The 19,200-nt window shown below is 36.2% G+C and overlaps 1 long non-coding RNA gene across 3 annotated transcripts in view; it reads left to right on the forward strand.

Moving 5' to 3' along the window:
* Nucleotides 1-5,877: 5,877 nt before the first annotated feature.
* The window catches only part of LOC102550475 (uncharacterized), a 41,471-nt gene continuing 28,148 nt past the window's right edge, over nt 5,878-19,200 (forward strand). The window contains exons 1-2 of one of the 3 annotated variants that reach the window (XR_591422.3): nt 5,878-6,135; nt 17,736-17,802. This is a non-coding gene — a long non-coding RNA (uncharacterized LOC102550475). The remainder of the gene's footprint in view (nt 6,136-17,735; nt 17,803-19,200) is intronic. The other 2 variants (XR_010063971.1, XR_591423.3) reach the window with 2 other exon arrangements.

Consider the following 19,200-nt stretch of genomic DNA (forward strand, 5'->3'; position numbering starts at 1 on the left):
TTCTTTATTGAGATACTTTTCATTACTGCTTCTATTTTCTTAGGGACTATAGGACCATGAAGATCATTTACCTGATCTTGATTTAACTTTGGTAAATGGTGTCTGTCTTGAAAATTATCCATTTTGTTTAGATTTATTTTTAGGATCACAGACTTTTGAAGTAAGACTTAATGATTTTTTAAATTTCATCAGTGTCCCTTTTATGTCTCCATTTTAATTTTTGATTTTGTTAACTTGGTAACATGACATTTCTCCAATTTCTTTATGAAGGTAATTAGTACTATGAACTTTCTTCTTAGTACTCGTTTCATGGTATCCCATTAGTTTGATTACATTGTGCATTCATTTTCAATAAATTCTACAAAAATTTTAATTTCTTTATTCATTTCTACCCTAAGTCATTGATCATTGAATAAAGTTGTTCTGTTTCCACAAATTTGTAGCCTTTATCATGTTTTTGTTGTTGAAGTTGAACTATAATTCATGATGGTTTGATAAAAAAAGCAAGAAGTTATTTCAAATTTCTGGTATCTGTTGAGGCTTTCTTTATTATCAAGTATATGGTCATTTTGGAGAAGATTCTGATTAGTGATGAAAAGTAATATGCATTTGTGTTTGTGTGAAATGTTCTGTAAATGCTTGTTAGGAGACAAATAATGTCTGTTAGATTATGTTTCAATGACTTGTTCATTGGTCAGAGATGTATATTGAAGTCTCCTACTGTTAATGTGTGTAGTTCAGTGTACAATTTAAGCTTTAGTAATGTTCCTTTAATAAATGTGGGTACCATTTAATTTGGGGCATAAATGTTCAGAATCAAAAGATCATCTTGGTGGATTTTTCTTTCAATGAGTATGAAGTATCCTTCCCCATCCCTTTTGACTACTTCTGTTTGACCTTTTTTTTTTTTTTTCTGTTTGACCTTTTATTTTTACTAGATATTATAATGAGTAGTCCGGTTTATTTTTTTGAGTCAGTGTACTTTGTCACTGAGATGGTGTTTCTTTTATGCACAGAATGATGGATCTTGTTTTATATGCAATCTGTTAGCCTGTGTTTATTTATTGTGAAACTGGGTCCACTGATATTGAAAGATATAAATGACAAATAGTTATTAATTCATGTTATTTTGATGTTGGTGATGGTACTGTTTGCATGTGCATGTACATGCATGCCAGTGTGCACGTACGTGTGATTCTCTTCTTTTGATTTTGGTGCTGTTAAATTATTTGTTTCTTGTCTTTTTGAGTATGGTTAGCCTCATTTAGTTAGAGTTTTTCTGCTAGTATCCTCTGTAGGGATGGATTAGTAGAAAGATATTGTTTATATTCAGTTTTGTCATAGAATCTTATTCTTCATCTATGGTGACTGAAAGCTTTGCTAGGTATAGTAGTCTGGGCTGGTATCTGTGATCTATTAGAGACTGTAAAGACATATGCCCGTCCCCTACTGGCTTTTGAAGTATCTGTTGAGATGTCTGGCATAATTCTATTAGGTCTGTTTTTATATGTTACTTGACCTTTATCTCTTGCAGCTATTAATATTCTTCCTTTGTTCTGTATATTTAGCATTTTGATTTTTATTGGATATTTTATTCATTTTCATTTAAAATATTATGCCTTTTCCTGGTTCCCCTCCAGAAAACCCTTATCCCACCCTCCTTCACCCTGCTTCTGTGAGGGTACTCATCCACCCATCAACCCACTCCTGTCTTCCCACCCTGCGATTCCCTTATACTGGGGCATCAAGTCTTCCCAGGATCAAGGGCTTCTTCTTATATTGATGCCAGACAATGCCACCCTCAGCTACATATGCTGCTGGAGCCATGAGCCCCCACATGTGTACTCTTTTGTTTGTGGTTTAGACCCTGGGAGCTCTGGGAGGATATGGTGGTTGATACTGTTATTCTTCCTATGGGGTTGCCAACCCCATCAGTTTCTTCAGTCCTTTCTCTAACTCCTCCATTGGGGACCCCATTCTTAGGACACTGGTTGGCTATGAGCATCTGTCTTTATATTTGTCAGGTTCTGGCAGAGTCTCTCAGGAGACATCTATATCAGTCTCCTGTCAACAAGCACTTCTTGGCATCTGCAATAGTGTGTGGGTTTGGTGTCTTTATATGGGATGAATCTCTGGATGGCCTTTCCTCCAGTCTCTGCTCCACACTTTGTCTCTGTATTTCCTCTCTTGAGTACTTTGTTCTCCCTCGTAACAAGGACTGAAGCATACACACTTTGGTCTTCCTTCTTCTTGAGGTTCATGTGTTCTATGAATTGTATCTTGGGAATTCTAAGCTTTTGAATTAATACCCACTTATCAGTAAGTGTATACCATGTGTGTTTCTTTGTGTTTTTGTTACCTCACTAGGATGATATTTTCTAGTTATACCCATTTGCCTATGGGTTTCATGAAGTCATTGTTTTAAATAGCTGAGTAGTACTTCATTGTGTGAATGTATCACATTTTCTGTATCCATTCATCCAGTGAAGGATATCTGGGCTCTTTCTAGCTTCTGGCTGTTATAAATAAGGCTGCTATGATCATAGGGGAACATATGCCCTTTTTATATGTTGGAGCATCTTTTGGGTATATGCCCAGGAGTGGTATAGCTGGGTCCTCAGGTATTACTATGTCAAATTTTCTAAGGAACTGCCAGACTGATTTCCACAGTGGTTGTACCAGCTTGCAATCCCAATAACAATGAAGGAGTGTTCCTATTTCGCCATATCCTCACCAGCATCTGCTGTCACCTGGGCTTTTAATCTTAGCCATTCTGCCTGGTGTGAGTTGGAATCTCAGAGATGTTTTGATTTGCATTTCCCTGATGACTAAGGATGTTGAGCATATCTTTAGGTGTTTCTCAGCCATTTGGTATGGCTCAGTTGAAAATTCTTTGTTTAGCTCTGTGCTCCATTTTTTAATAGGGTTATTTGTTGCTCTGGCATCTAACTTCTTGAGTTCTTTGTTTATATTAGATGTTTGCCCTCTTTCCCCAATCTGTTGGTTGCTGTTTTATCCTACTGACAATTTCCTTTGTCTTGCAAAAGTTTTGAAACTTTGTGAAATCCCATTTGTTGATTGTTGATCTTAGAGCATAAGCAATTGTTTTCTGACAGGAAAATTTCCCCCATGCCCATGTGTTTGAGGCTCTTCCCCACTTTCTCTTCTATTAGTTTTAGTGTATCTGGTTTTATGTGGAGGTCCTTGAATGATTATTATATGGCAGGAGGATTTTGTTTTCTGTTCCAATCTAATTGGTTCTTTTTAAACATTTTCCATGTTTATGGGTTTCCCTTTATTTAGTTTGGAAAATTTTCTTCTATGATTTTGTTGAAGATATTTTTAGGCCTTTGAGTTTGGAATCCTCTCCTTCTATTCCTAATATTCTTAGATTTTTGTCTTTTCATTATGTCCTAAATTCCCTCATATACTGTGTTAGAAACTTTTTTGGTTTAAAATTTCCTTTGACATATGTGTCAACTTCTTCTATGGTATCATTTATGCCTAAGTGTTTCTCTTTCATCTCCTGTATTCTTTTGGTGATACTGTAGTTCCTCCTCTTTCTTAGGTTTTACATCTCTGGGATTGCCTCAGCTTGTGATTTCTTTATTGCTTTTATTTCTATTTCAGTTCTTCAATAGTTATATTAATTTTCCTCGCTTCTTTGATTGTATTTTCCTGTATTTCTTTTTTTTTCATTTTTTTTACCTTTTATTAAGTATATTTTCCTCTCAGGCAATATAATTTGAATGCAATTTCCCCTCCCTTTATTACCTCAGGTCTTCCCCATCTCATTTATCTGGACCCATTTCCTTTCTGAATCTCAAAGAGATTATCTGAGGTAACAACTAAGCATAATAAAACAAAATGTAATAATATAAAACAAAAGTTCATCATACCAAAGTTGGACAAGGTAATTTGACAAGATAACCCATGAGAAAACTAAAAATGACCCACACAAAAGCACAAGAATCATAGATCCATTCATTCACACATTCAGAAATACCATGAAAGTACTCAAATGAAAGTTATAATATATTCAGATGAATTTATGAAAATCCACATAGGCACAGTGCTTATTCCTTCAGATTCTATGAATTAATATGAGCTTTTCTTAGTTTTTTAAAGGGTCTTGTTTTCCTGATGTTTTCTGTGTCAGTCTACTCCATTCCTTCTGATTCTTTTTTCATTAGGTTCTCTGAGGTCTGAGGGGATTGATGCATACATCCTAAATAAATACATTTCTTGCTTCAGAGGTAAAAGAAGTTATTAGAGATTAATTGTATAAGATCTGTCATGTATTTGACCAGAGACATTAATTTATTTACACTAACTAGGTAACAATATTATTTGTGTTTTTAATTATTTTGAATATTCCAATTAACATTTAAGTAAATTTTATCAATTAGAAAATGTAAATGCATACATTAATGATTTTTTTAATTCTTTAACCTTTTTTTATAGTCCAGTCTTTAGCCCCATCTCAGTCTACCCTCTGACTGCTCTATATAGTATACCTCCTACCCTGTCTCCAAGAGGATATACCTACCTCCACACCCCCACCCCACCAGACCTCCCTACTCCCTGGCACCTCAAGGCTCTTGAGGGTTTGGTGCATCTTCTCTCACTGAGTCAAGACCCTACAGTCCTCTACTGTATATTTTTGGGGCCTCATATCAGCTATAGTCTTCCTATAGGGTTACTCTCCTCCTCAGCTTTTATCACCTTTTCCCAAATTCAACCACAGGGTCACTAGCTTCTGTCCATTGGTTGAGTGTAAATATCTGCATCTGACTCTTTCAGACTGTATTTATTTATATTTATTCATTTCCTATTTATGGGCTCTACTCGTTTGATTGTATTTTCTTGCATTTCTTTAAGCAATTTATTAATTTCTTCCATAAAGCCATCTTTATAAGATCAGATTTAAGGTCAGTTTCTTGTGCTTGAGGTGTTTTAGAGTATGCAGGTCTTGCTATAGTAGGATAGCTGGGTTCTGGTTATGTCATACTGTCCCAACTTTTGTTGATTTTGTTCTTACGTTGGCCTTTTGCCATCTGGTTATCTCTAGGGCTGTCAGGCCTGGTAGTCCCTGATGTCAGCAGGCCTCTGGGGCTGTAGATAGAGCTGGTAGTTCCTGAGGGTAGTAGTCCTCTGGGAATGAGGGTAGAACTTGTTGTCCCAGGTGCCAGCAGACCTTCAGAGATGCAGGCAGAGCTGGTGTTTTCTATTCTTATGTTTGCCTTTTGCCGTCTGGTTGTGCCTAGTGTTGGCAGGCCTGATCTTCCCTGATGGCTTCAGGCCTAAGGGATTGCAGGTAGAGGTTTACACCAGAAGATGGAACCCAGAAGGGACAGGACAGACCTTTAGACTGCTGGGATTGTTAGGAGACACAACTGGAAGGGGCTTTTGGAATGTTAGGTCCAACCTGGTTGCCCTTGGTGACAGCAGGTCTCCAAGGATACAAGCAGAGCTGTGACCCAGGAAATAAAGAGGGAACAGGGTGAAACTTGCTGCTATTGAGCTTGCCCAGAAGGGCTAGAGAATTGTCTTTATTCTTTCTGATCATTATCTGGAGAAAAATAACAATATTGAAATGTGACTGGATAAGTTTAATGTTATGTTAATCCATTTTTTGCTTATTTTTCTCTTGATACCATATTTTCATTATCTCTCCCTTGACAATATGAGAAACTGTGCAAATTTAAAATACATTTTTCACAACAGTTCTGAGGGTTTGCAACTTAAGAACCACAATGTTTCAATTATCTCTATGTAATCTTAAAGTGTAATATTGTATCTTCAAAGTAAAATATATAAATGTTTGATGTAATTGAGTTGCAAACTAGGCTTCCTCTGAAAATCTGAGAACAAATAGCATAAAACTTAAAGTCACAGTTGGAGGCTTGGGGTAAAGAAAGGAAATGATCTTGAGTAGGAAGAGAAGCTCTAGAATTTTCTATTAGATTTTTCAGAGGAAGAGAACTTCACAATATGCCCTTTTGTTGCCTGTGGTTACCATCAAAGTATCATCAACACAGTTTTCCACAAAGCATGCCTCTAAATAGTTCTGCAGTTGTTGCCACCTCTGGTGAGAGGAAAGGATTGCTGTATTCTCTGTTCTAATTCAATTCTGTAAGTATTGATTGAGCTCCTGACATGTGTTCAGCCACGGTTGACCCGACTTGAAGCTGTAGAATCTGGCTGCCTATATTTACTGCTTCAGATAGGGCAGGAAAGCTTTAATCCTACATTGCTGTCTCCCTCACCCTCCTCTTTCCTGCAGCACATGAAACTCTGTTCTGTCTCCCAAACTCTAAAATGCATTCTCCTGCAAGATATATTTAATGAGTAAATGTCTTAAAGGTGCTCCCATGTTGGGAAATACTGCCATCTGTATGTTCTCTTGGAGATTTTTCATGTTGCACATGACTTAGTACAAAGACTAATATACTTCTTAGTTTTATGATGTTCTCCAGGGTTATTTGACCACAGATTTCTTCCCCTTCTTTTTTACTTTCCCTTTCTTCTTATATTTTATTTTGTTTTGTTTTAATATTTTATTACTGAAATAGGATATTATTTTTGAACTCAACTAATGAAGCTCCATCTGCCTGAACTCCCCATCCCCCGAGTGCTGGAATTAAAGGCATGTGTTACTATACCTGTTTCCCTTAGATTTAAATGTTGGTCCAGACTTTGAGCTATAGCTAGTCAGAAGAAAATCCAGTTCTAAAAGAGGTTGAACTGACACATCTTATTGTTGTCATCTATTTCTATGTAACACTGGTCAAGCTATTTTACTCTCAATATGTAAATAGCATCCATTCCACAGAACTTTGAACTTCAGTACAAGTGAGGCCATTACTACCAAACAGCATGTCTAAAATTGACCATCTCCCAATCATTTACACCAGCCTTGCTCAGAGAACCATTTTTTAGTTAAAGGCAATTCTTTCTAGATACTAAGATAATGGGATGGTAAATAACCCCTTTTGTTGGAATGACCACACTGCCTGCATCCTATGGAGATCTGATTTTCTCATTTGTCTAAAGACTTCAAGAAGCTGCTGAGAAGATAATCTCTTGAAGCCTTAGCATTTCAAGTTACAGGGTACTTACTGTTTACTGAGTTATCCTGTCATACCACATATTGAATACCTAGCCAGTTATGCCAATTTTTATAGTTCTCAGTACAGATGATGTATCTTCTAGATTAGATTATGAGATTCTAAGGTAAAAAAAAAATTCATACATGGCATTTAGCATACTGCTTGAATGAACTACAGAAATATCCTACAGATGACTGTTGAATGATTGCAGGATTCCTAGAATTCCCTTTAGTTGATTAATTTTCTTCATTCACTTGATCTCCATCTACTATATGGAGTAGTAGAAACTGCTTGTTGTGGGAAGATATCCTGAGGACATGAGACGACCAGGATCTGGCAAGGTTCAAAACTGTCAGAAAGAGGTCAATTGGAGAAGTACAAGGTAGCTGTTTTAGAGAAATGAATCGGTGTACCTGGGAATGAAGGGAGAATAGCAAATTCTATACATCAAGGCAGCAGAATACATATTGCCCAGAGCAGAATCCTATGTGGCAGGGATTCATGGAAATGAAGGGCGATCTGGCACAGAGCAAGAGTTGTGTTGAGGCATGTTTAACTCTGGGATCAGAAGGAGTAGGGCCAATAAACCCCCCTACTCCTGCCCCAAGCCTTCATTATCCAGTGCCATAGCCCTATGCTCCTGCATCTGTACTCCCACCCAGTAGGTCACATAGCCTAGTAGCCAGGTTAAATTTCCTCTCCCCCTTTAAGGTCATGTCCAGCAGCACCTGGAGTTCCTCCTTATGTGAAGGAGGCATTTCCAGTGCTCTGGCCCTGGCCAATGATGTATAATCAAGGTTATGTAGCCTTTGTTCACCACATTACATGAGATGTCTCACAGAAACTATCTCTGAGAGTTTATTCTCATTGTGTTAACAGACACCTGAGGTCTCTCCTGCTCCCAGCGGGCAGATCACACTCTGTTGGTTGGGGAAGCAGAATCTGAACCACAGAATCCCATATCAGGGCTTTGATGAATCTTTGGACAAGGCAGTTTCAACTCTTGGTGATCTATGTCTAGTTTGGAGACATGGATTTACAGAACTAGTAATCTGAGCAGTTTAGTGTTATAAACACAGCATCTACTCTGTTCCCATTCTCAGGGGTTCTAACACACATTTATGCTGCAGTAGCTGTGAGATGCCAGAGAGCAACTTTAAGCTTATTAAGTCTTGATTTCCTTATATAATTTTCCGGGTGTTAATTATACTGTTTATTCTAATCTGCTATTATGATAGAATACTTAAGTGACAAAATACTTGTATTAGATAATACATACATGGTTGAAATTCATTTCTCAAAGTTCTGAAGGCCAGAAAGCCTGAGGTCAGAAGATTTTCTATTAAGCTTACCTTCTGCTTCAAAGATGGTGGCATCTCTCTGTTTCATCACATAGTAGATAGGCAACATAGGGATGGAGACTCTAGTCATTTTATTATACTTGTCCCAGTAATAAAGGCAGAATGTTCACAACTTAGTCGCCTTAAAAATTCCCCAGCACTTAAATAATCACTTTGAGGTTTAAATCCAAGCATGTATTTTGGAAGGCCACATATGTGTAGGCCATAGCCCATATTTACTTCATACCTTACTTGTGAATATTAAGTGAGTTAGTATGCCACATGCTTAGACAAATGTCTTCTGTAAACTGGTCATCCCATAGCCATTATGTTATTGTACTGCCATTTTGACTTTTATGGTGTGTTTCCATGACAATTCTTTATTAGTAGTCTCACTTGTCAGGGGAACAACTGTAAAAAAATTACAGAAATACTCCAAATCCCAGTGTCTTGAGACATTAGTCTCTTGACTAATTAGAAGAATTGCTTTTCCTATAATCTTTCATCAGTGACCTTTAGACACAGTAAGCTTTTATCTCCTGTTTTTGGTAGCTAGATATCTCTGTGGTTCTTCTGTTTGATGGCAACATGTGGTTTTAATGCATTTTTTATATACCTTGTATATAAAAAATATGGATGTACCTTATATACAATTGGTCCCTAGTGTTCTCTACCAGATAGGCAGGAAATCTCTTGTTTCTAGAGAAGAGTTACTATTCTGGGTAAGGGCTCAATAATAAGAACTCTGGATTACACAGCAATGATATTTATCTCATATCACCATTATCTCCTTCATTGAACATTTGGGCATGAACTCTTATAGCATCACATACATAACTTTCTCTAGGTCTGAATATTCATGAGTTGTAGAATAAATAATAAATAGAAAGAAGGTATAAACATAGAATAGAAGGAGTAAAGGAAACATTTGAATTAGATTTGTCAGGGACATATTTTGGAAATAAGTGGGCTATGGACTACATTTAGGTCTGAAAGAATGAATGTCCTTTAATATACAGAATTATTTGATGTTTCATCTATATTTTTGGCAACCCCAAAATGAAAAAAAAACCTGTGTTCTTTGTCTACAGTTGTCTGGAAGAAGAATTGTTAAAACAAAATGGCACTACTGATGAGAAAGCACATGAGGACAAAACCACAAACCACAGTAGCCAGAGAAATCACTGTAAAATCCAGTGCCTTAATTTACAATTCCCATTACCAATGTCCTTTTGATATTTTTGTCTGAATAATATTAAATACAGTTCATGAGTCACACATAACATCCAGGATAAAAGAGAAACAGATACAAAGAAAAAAATCTTGGGAATTAAAATTATCATAGAAACAAAACATAGTAGATATTTCAAGAATGGATCAGAAGTGAAAGTTAAGAGAAAGTCTAAGAAACAGTACTCAAACTTTAAAACTAATACTGAAATATCTAAAAACCAAAAATAACAAAAATAAAAAAGCAAACAAAATAAATACAAAATTTATATTGAAAATTTAAAGCATTTCTGAGAAATTTTAAGACATCTATTTTCAGTTGCAGGGGTCACCAAAAAACATCCATCAACTAGAACAACTATTTGGGCCTTTTAGAACAATTATCAAAATGCAAAGATTCCAGAAGCTTATAGAGAGTCAAAGACTGAAGTTAAATAGATGTGTTCCAAAATTTAAAACAAGCCCTTAAGGTATCCAGCGTTGAAAGACAATATAGCTGTCAAAAGTCTGAGTGTATCTCTGCAGGTAAAGACAGGTGAGGGATTCTGCTCTAATATGTATGCTATGCAGTAAGTGTCCAAAACCCTGTGTAAGAATGCAGTGCAGTGGGTTTGGGGATTTAGCTCAGTGGTAGAGCACTTGCCTAGCAAGCGCAAGGCCCTGGGTTCGGTCCCCAGCTCTGAAAAAAAGAAAAGAAAAAAAAAAAAAAGAATGCAGTGCAGTGGTGGAGAGAACAAGCATTGCCTAGTCCTCACAGTCCAGCTATGAAGTAGGTAATCCACACCCAGTTGCTAGAAGCCATAGAGAGTCACTTTTCACGTGGATTTGCACTTGAGACTCTTCAAATTTCAAATCTCTGTACTGGCTGGTTTTGAAAGTGAACTGGATACAAGCTGAAGTTATCACAGAGAAAAGAACCTCCCTTGAGGAAATGACTGTATGAGATCCAGCGGTAAAGTATTTTCTCAATTAATGATCAGGAGTGGGAGGACCTAGTCCACAGTGGGTCGTGCCATCCCTGGGTTGGTAGTCCTGGGTTCTAAAAGAAAGCAAGCTGAGCTAGCCAGGGAAAGCAATCCAGTAAGCAACATTCTTCGTGGTCTCTATATGAGCTCCTGTTTCCAGGTTTCTGCCATGTGTGAGTTCCAGTCTTGACTTCCTTTGGTGATGTATGGAAATGTAAGCTGAATAAACCCTCCTCCCCTCCAAAAATCTGAGTGAAAAAGTAATAATTCTGACCTGTAATTTTAAACAGAAAGAATGTATTAATTGAAAACAAAGAGCTGAAAATTATGTTAGTAACTCAATGTACATATAGTGACCAAAACAACACAGTTGCTTTAGTGGTTTCAACACTTTTCACATTTCCATACTTGAGACTGAGCTCCTAAAATGTGAACGCCTCATGACATATATCAACCAACCAAACCTCATCTCACTTACCCAAAAATCAAATTTCTGATAGGTCTACTGTACAAAAAGATTATAGAAATGAGAAATAGCTTGGCAATTGCATTTACTGTCTTCAGTTACTATACAGTAGTGTTAATACCAACTGTCAGCTAATACACATAAAAATTGAAGGTGAAAATTTTAACAGCCTGAATTTAGGCTTATGGATTTAGAAAATGAAGAAATTTTTAAGCTTAGGAAAACAATATCATTTTTATTCAGCTGGAGAGGTGTTTGAGGTAGTCTTTAGTCTGGAAACACATAGTTTTCAAAAGCTATAGCAAGAAAGCATGTAAGAATATTTAGGAATAAAGGCAGACATTTAAGGACTAAACATCAATGCAATTCAGAATAAACTACAAATTTGATATGAGAGGTCATATTTGCTGAATTTAGAGCTTAAAGTGAGAGTAATTACCATTTGTTACCTCTTGTAAAAATATTAAGGCATATGCAGCAGAGGTGTTAAAGAGCTCACCAGACTTATGATGGGTCACAAGACCTAGACATTCTGCTCCATGTCATCACAATCTGCTACTTTGAGATATAATGCAAGATCCTAAACTTCAACAGCAGAAACTGAGCATGAATCAGGAGAGATTATAATGACCATGAACAAAGTCAGATCAAATTGTCCAACCAAAAAATCTTGGTAGCAATCCTAATTAAAGACCATTTGAAGATGAGAGCTGCAGCTATCTGCAAATTAGATGCTTGCAGAGACAGGTTCACAAGCTATAAGGAACAGCAAAATTTAAACCTCCACAGAGCTATCTGAAATCCTGTTTCTGACCCAAATCCCCATGGACAGGCTGTATTCAGAAGTAACCTGCTGCCTTTCAGAATGCTATTTCTTCTATTGCTTTTATCTCACCAGGTAGAGAATCATCACAGAGCTTGAGAGAACAAGAAGCTGAAAATATCCCTTTAGTGCATCTTCACCGATCAGGACAGATATTTTTAGCAAGTGATTGTCTGTCAAATATGAGTCACGTGGCATGTCACCTTAATGATCTGTGAGCGTTTGCAAGTCCCTGAAAAGTGACAGCTGCAAATGAGAATTTAGTAGGTTCCACTAAGCAAGCAGAGCATTGATCAAATATATTGGCAGGAGCCATAATCAAAGCAAAGTGTCAGTAGAGACACTTAGGATCCTCCAGGTGATGAAGCACTTTCTGACCAAGCATCAGGCAGAGCTATTTCTGGAGTCTGGTTAATGCTGCCAAAAACTGCCACACTTTAGTTATTTGCTACATTTAAGACATTTTTCCCCATTGAAGATTTGTTATTAGATAACATTTTAAAGATAGATGAAATGCTAATTACTGTATGCCACATTCTTTGTGAAATTTTAAATGGAAATCCTGGTTCATCTGTACTTATTTGTCATTGATATCCTGCATTTCAGACCAGAAGTGTTATTTACTTTCCTTGCCCTGTTGGATGCCGGCTATAGGTGACAAAGCCCATGGCACTGGTAATCACCCGCCTTGAAGCAAGGAGATTTCTGCTTCTTATTTTCCCTAGAGATAAGTGAAGAAAATTCCTGAAAAATCTTCCTGAGGTTGTTTATCTTTGATTAAAATATGGTTTACTGGGTTAAGACTAAGATGAATAGGTTTGGGTATAAAGCTCTGGGCTGTATTTTGGTTATCCCAGAAGGCAATAAAATGATGCTAGAATAATAACAGTATGTTTCTGTAGGGATGCTCAAGTTCCCCTTTTATTCAATTATTCAGTGCAATATTATTAAATATTTTTGATTCAGTATTTATCATTGTTGGGTCATAGATCTACCTATAATTATGTCAGCTTCTCTCAGATTCTCCCTTTAATTCATGGTGAAGACAGTTTTTGCTCTCCTAGGATTTTTGTTTATCCAAATGAATTTGCAAATTGGTCTTTCTAACTCTATGAATAATTGAGTTGAAATTTTGATGGGGATTGCATTGAATCTGTAGATCACTTTTGACAAGATGGACATTTTTACAATATTAATCCTGCCAATCCATGAGCATGGGAGAGATTTTCTTCAATTTCTTTCTTCAGAGACTTGATGTACCTGTCATACAGATTTTTTACTTACTTGGTTAATCACACCAAGGTATTTTATATTACTTGTGACTATTGTGAAGTGTGTCATTTCCCTAATTTCCTTCTCAGCCTGTTTTCCCTTTGAGTAGAGGAGGACAATTGATTTGTTTGAGTTAATTTTATATCCAACCACTTTCTGAAATTGTTCATCAGGTTTAGGAGTTCTCTGGTGGAACTTTTGGGGTAACTAAAGTATAATATCATATTTTCTGCAAATAATGATATTTCGAATTCTTCCTTTCCAATTTGTATTCCTTTGACCTCCTTTTGTTGTCTGATTGAATACTGTATTGAATAGGTAGGGAGAGAGTGGGCAGCCTTGTCTAGTCCCTGATTTAAGTGAAATTGTTTCAAGTTTCTCTCCATTTAATTTGATGTTGACTACAGGTTTGCTGTATATTGCATTTACTATGATTAGGTATGGGCATTGAATTCGTGATCTTTCCAAGACTTTTAACATGAAGGGGTGTTGAATTTTGTCATGTGCTTTCTCAGCATCTAATGAGATGATCATGTGAGTTTCTTCTTTGAGTTTGTTTATATAAGTGGATTACATTGATATATTTCCATATATTGAACCATCTCTGCATCCCTGGGATGAAGCCTACTTGATCATAATGGATGATCATTTTATTGAGTATTTTTGCATCAATATTCATAAGTGAAATTGGTCTGAAGTTCTTTTTCTCTGTTGGGTCTTTGTGTGGTTAGGTATAAGTGTAATTGAAGCTTCATAGAAGAAATTTGGTAGCGTTCCTTCTGTTTCTATTTTGTGGAATAGTTTGGATTGCAAGCTAGTTCAACCACCTTGGAAATCAGTCTGGAAATTGGACATAGTACTACCTCAGGACTCAACTATACCACTCCTGGGCATATACCCAAAAGATTCTGCAACATGTAACAAGGACACATGCTCCAGTATGTTTATAGCACCCTTATTTATAATACCCAAAAGCTGTAAAGAACCAAGATGTCCCTAAACAGAGGAATGATACAGAAAATGTTGTATATTTACACAATGGAATCCTACTCTGCTATTAAAAACAATGACTTCATGAAATTCATAGGAAAATGAATGGGACTAGAAAATATCATCCTAAGTCAGCTAACACAAACACAAAATAACACATATTGTATGCACTCACTGATACGAAGATATTAGCCCCAAAGCTCAGATTACCCAACATACAATCCACACACCACATGAAGCTCAAGAAGAAGGACCACCAAAATGCAGATACCTCAGTCCTTCTTAGAAGGGGGAAGAAAAATATTAGAAGGTGGAAATATGGAGACAGTTTGGAGCAGGGACTGAAAGAAAGGCTATCCAGAGACTGATTTACCTGGTGATCCATCTCTGGGTTTTTAGAAAAGTAGAAGGTTTACAATTTCTCTATTAGCCCTTTCTTTTCCTATTTCTGTTTTGTGTCTCAAAAACTTAGTACCCAAAGTTTTTAATTAATACAGAATTGTGCAAAAGTATATCACCACAAAAGTTGTAATCCCAAATGTTTCCCTAAATTTAGAAGAAGCATTCCTTTCTAAGTAACGTTCCACTAAGAAGAAACCTAACCTGTCCCTTTGGAAATCTAGAAAATAAGAAGCTAAATAAGGACAAAATAATGATGCTACTATTGCTTTTCTTTACATAGATTTGAAAACTTAACCCTAAACACACACACACACACACACACACACACACACAGATAAAGACATGTCCACACAAAAACACACAGACACATATGCAACCACGCATGCATTCACAGACATATGCACATCCATACACACAGACACATGCACCCACAAACACACACACACACACACACACACACACACACACACAGAGGCATACATACACCTTCATGGGCATTTCTTTAAGCTAATGATCACAGGCTAAGTTTAGTATTTGAAGAGCAATTTTAAGTCATTTGAAACATCTCTCACTACCGTTCCCTTCCTTCCTTCCTTCCTTCTTTCCTTCCTTCCTTCCTTCCTTCCTTCCTTCCTTCCTTCTTTTCCTTGAGTAAAACAAAACCAGGAGAATTAGAAGAGGTGACACATCTCACTTACCTATTTTCACCTGGCTAGTATGGATCAGAAGTGGCCCCTGTGATACATTTTTCACTTCCTTACATTCTGCCTGTCATGATACAACAAACTCAAACATCAACATATGTTTGCCTGCACCTGTTCAGCAGTATGAGCCCTCTCCACACCATGGGAACAAAGAAAAAAATTAAAAAACAAAAACAAAAAAACCAAACAACCTCTACCAAAGTTTTGCAAGCTTTTATTGGGAACCAGAAGTACCCAGAGTCTCACTCAAGTAGCACACAGTAGCACAATATCTACCGTTTCCTACTTTGACCAAGATTTTAAACATTTGCATTAATCAACTGCATATTTATTGCTCAGTAGTCTTTAAACTTAGCACAATTTTCTTCATTCCTTTGAAAAGTTAAATTAGCAGTAAACCCCTCCTTCACCATTGCCTGTCATTTACTGTTGTAAAATGATTGGTGTTACAAATAATTCAAATCTTTCATTTTATGTATGTGTAGAGCCTATTTGCTTTGTTTATATTTTAAAAAGCTACATGATTGCTTAGATCAGGAATAAGGGGAAGACAATTTCTTCTTTGAATTAATTTAATTCAATGATCCAACATTAAAGAAAAAGGTAAGTTATTCTTCTGTCTTGATTTATGTTTTTACACTACTCCTTTTGCCAGGAGTTTAAGAGAAATATTTGGATTTTAATGTGAAATGATTTGAAAGTAAATCATCTATGCAATGGCTCTGATCTATAGGCCAAAAGTCTGATGTAGGAGAACTATCACACATTGAACAAGGAATACTAAGATATAAAGAACTGCAAATAAATAAAAGTATCAAGTCATTCAATTGGTAAATGGGCTGATGAACTAAAGTAAACATCTCTCAAAAAATAAGATAAATTCAAAATAAATATTTGAAAAAAAACACTCAACATGCTTATCCATTACGAAAACATAAATTAAAACTCATGTTTCCATCTCATTCTAGTCAGAATATGCAAAGTGTGAAAATTGTTAACATGTACTTTTGGCAGTTCATGGAAAAGGTAGGAAAGGGACATTGTACTGGCTAGTTTTGTGTGTCAACTTGACACAAGCTGGAGTCAACACAGAAAAAGGAGCCTCAGTTGTGAAAATGCCTTCACGAGATCCAGCTGTAAAGCATTTTCTCAATTAGTGATCAAGGTGGGAGGACCCAGTCTATTGTGGGTGGTGCTGTCCCTGGCCTGGTGGTCTTGGGTTCTATAAGAGAGCAAGCTGAGCAAGCCAGGGGAAGCAAGCCAGTAAGAAACATCCCTCCATGGCCTCTGCATCAGCTCCTGCTTCCTGACCTGCTTGAGCTCCTGTCCTGACTTTCTTTGGTGATGAAACAGCAATGTTGAAGTAAGCTAAATAAACCTTTTCCTCCCCAACTTGCTTCTTGGTCATAATGTTTGTGCAGAAATAGAAACCCTGACTAAGACAGACATTGATGGAAGAATTAAGCCACTAGAAGTATATTTGAAGAAGATATTATATCCTGGGACCCTGGCAGTTTTGTGAATTATTACTCTGCTCTGCCAAAAGTTCCCCTGCATTGTGCTCCATACCATTACATACCCAGGTAAAAAGAATAGAGCAATATGTATACTGACAGAAATCTTGAACCAAAGTAATTATATCCTTCTTTAAACTATTAATCTGGATTACTTTGTTACTACAATGTAATTGTGATTAAGATAACCTGGATGTTTTTGGTGGTTTGTATAGACCAAATGTTCACAAGCTTAGCTGGCTATTTCAGTAAAATTACAGTTCCAAATCAATGAAAAATTCTTTCCAATAATCCCTTATATGTACATATACAGTGAACATTTTTGATACTATCTAGTGAAATCTATGTAACAGTATTTCTTTTTATTGTTGAAAGTTACTCCTACTCTTCCAAGTAAGGAGAAATAGAATATAGTTCCATAAAAGGACAATGAGAAAAGCAGAACAGGAGTATGAAGTGAGGAGGAAAATGTAAGGGCATGATAAAGGAGAGAATATAGATATTCCTATCTGATACTAATAGCCTTTTGAAAAGTCACTCTGGACTCTTAAAATGGAATTTGAATAGAGGAAATATATAAAGGAGACAGTACTCCAACTAGACATCAACTAGACATCACAGGTTCCTAAGTAAAACACCCAATACCATGAATGGGTTACATCTTGTTGATTCATTGACCAAATGGGCCTCATAGATTCCCCCAAACATTACAGGCTATATCTAATATTTTTTACCATCCACATTAGAGTAAGATCCTTCTTCTGAAGATACCATTTACTTATGTCATTGAACATGGAAAAATTGAGTTGGTTCCCAATTACAAGGTTTGCATTTACTAGTGTTACTATTACTAGTATTAATAGTTCTGGATAGTACTTTATAAACTAGAGTGAGTAAAAAATAATTATCTTACCCAGCTACAGACTCTTCAAATTACGAAACTGACCTGACAGCAAGTTGTACCAGTGCCATAGTGGCACTAAGGTAATGTACCACTTTTAAACTTGTATTTAATACCCAGTCTTGACACTGTTAGCAAGGCCAAGAACATGATACTATACAGGTTGTAGATCCTAGGAAAAACAACCTAATATTATTCTGCAAAATAAACATAGCAACAAAACAACTATTGACATATTTCTATACCAATAAATCATCGTTTTATCACTTAACCCTCTTCAGATAAGCTTCTTCTTGCAGTACTTGGTAATTAACATAGAGATCCACAATTGCACAGTATGAAGAACTGAAATGACTATGTCAAATCTCTCCTTCAAAGCTCAGGAATCTATTCAGAAGAGGGAACCAAAAGGTTGTAAGAGCCAGAGCTGATGGATGATCCCAAGGAAACAGCATCTTCCAGAGAAAATAGGGATGATGCATTTGTAAACACTCAGATACTGTGGAAGCACTCACAAGATTTGAAAGATATTTAAACCAGAGAAAAATCATACCTTAGAGAAGAAGTGGATATAGAATCCCACCCATTACCAAGAAATAATTGAAATCTATACTTGCTGGGAGAAGGGGAAACCAGTTTTCTCCAGTGGAATGACATGGATATATCAACTGCTCTAGGGCAGGCCTTAAAGAGAGAAGTAGTTTACAACACAAAACAAACTCTATGTTTTCCACTGTGTTTTCTTTTTTTTTTTGTGGTTTCGTGTTTTTTGTCTTATTTTTCACTTTATTTTCTTATTATTTTGGGAAGACATAAAGAAATCATGAAGTTAGATGGGTAGCAAGAGGGGAGAATCTGAGAGAATTTATGAATAGGAGAACAAATAAGATCAAATATATTGCATGAAAATGTAAAACACCCCTAATGTTCCCTATCTATCCTGGAGGGAAAAATAAGCATATCAGTTTATTTTAGATGAAGATCATATCATGTCTGATCAGAATATATTTGATTAAAAATGAAAATAAATAAAAGTTCCTCACAGTGTATCAGTCCTTTATAAATGCTAGGAAAATAATGATTAAAATGTAAATATATAAAAAAATATAAAAAATATAAAAAATAAAAAATATAAAAAATATAAAAAATGTAAATATAAACTATACCCTCAAAAATCCAGCTAAATGATGATACAATGACAGGTACATTAGGAACATAAACAGAATGATACATACACAAAGATGACAGCAACTTAGGAAAGGAAGTGAAAATTTCCCTCCATGTTACAGTCCCTAATTCCAGAAAAAACAAAACAAAACAAAAACAAAAACAAAAACAAAAAAAAACATTGTTGCTTCTTCTCTTGCACCTGGCCTGGCCTCTTTCAGAACAAGCAATCATACCAGTTTTAACTAGACTCCAAAGATGAGCCTAAGTATTCTTGCTCAGTATCCCTAAAAGGCTTTCCCTATAGTTTCTGT

The sequence above is a fragment of the Rattus norvegicus genome, chromosome 2 (assembly GCF_036323735.1).
Source record: "Rattus norvegicus strain BN/NHsdMcwi chromosome 2, GRCr8, whole genome shotgun sequence".
Taxonomy (NCBI): domain Eukaryota; kingdom Metazoa; phylum Chordata; class Mammalia; order Rodentia; family Muridae; genus Rattus; species Rattus norvegicus.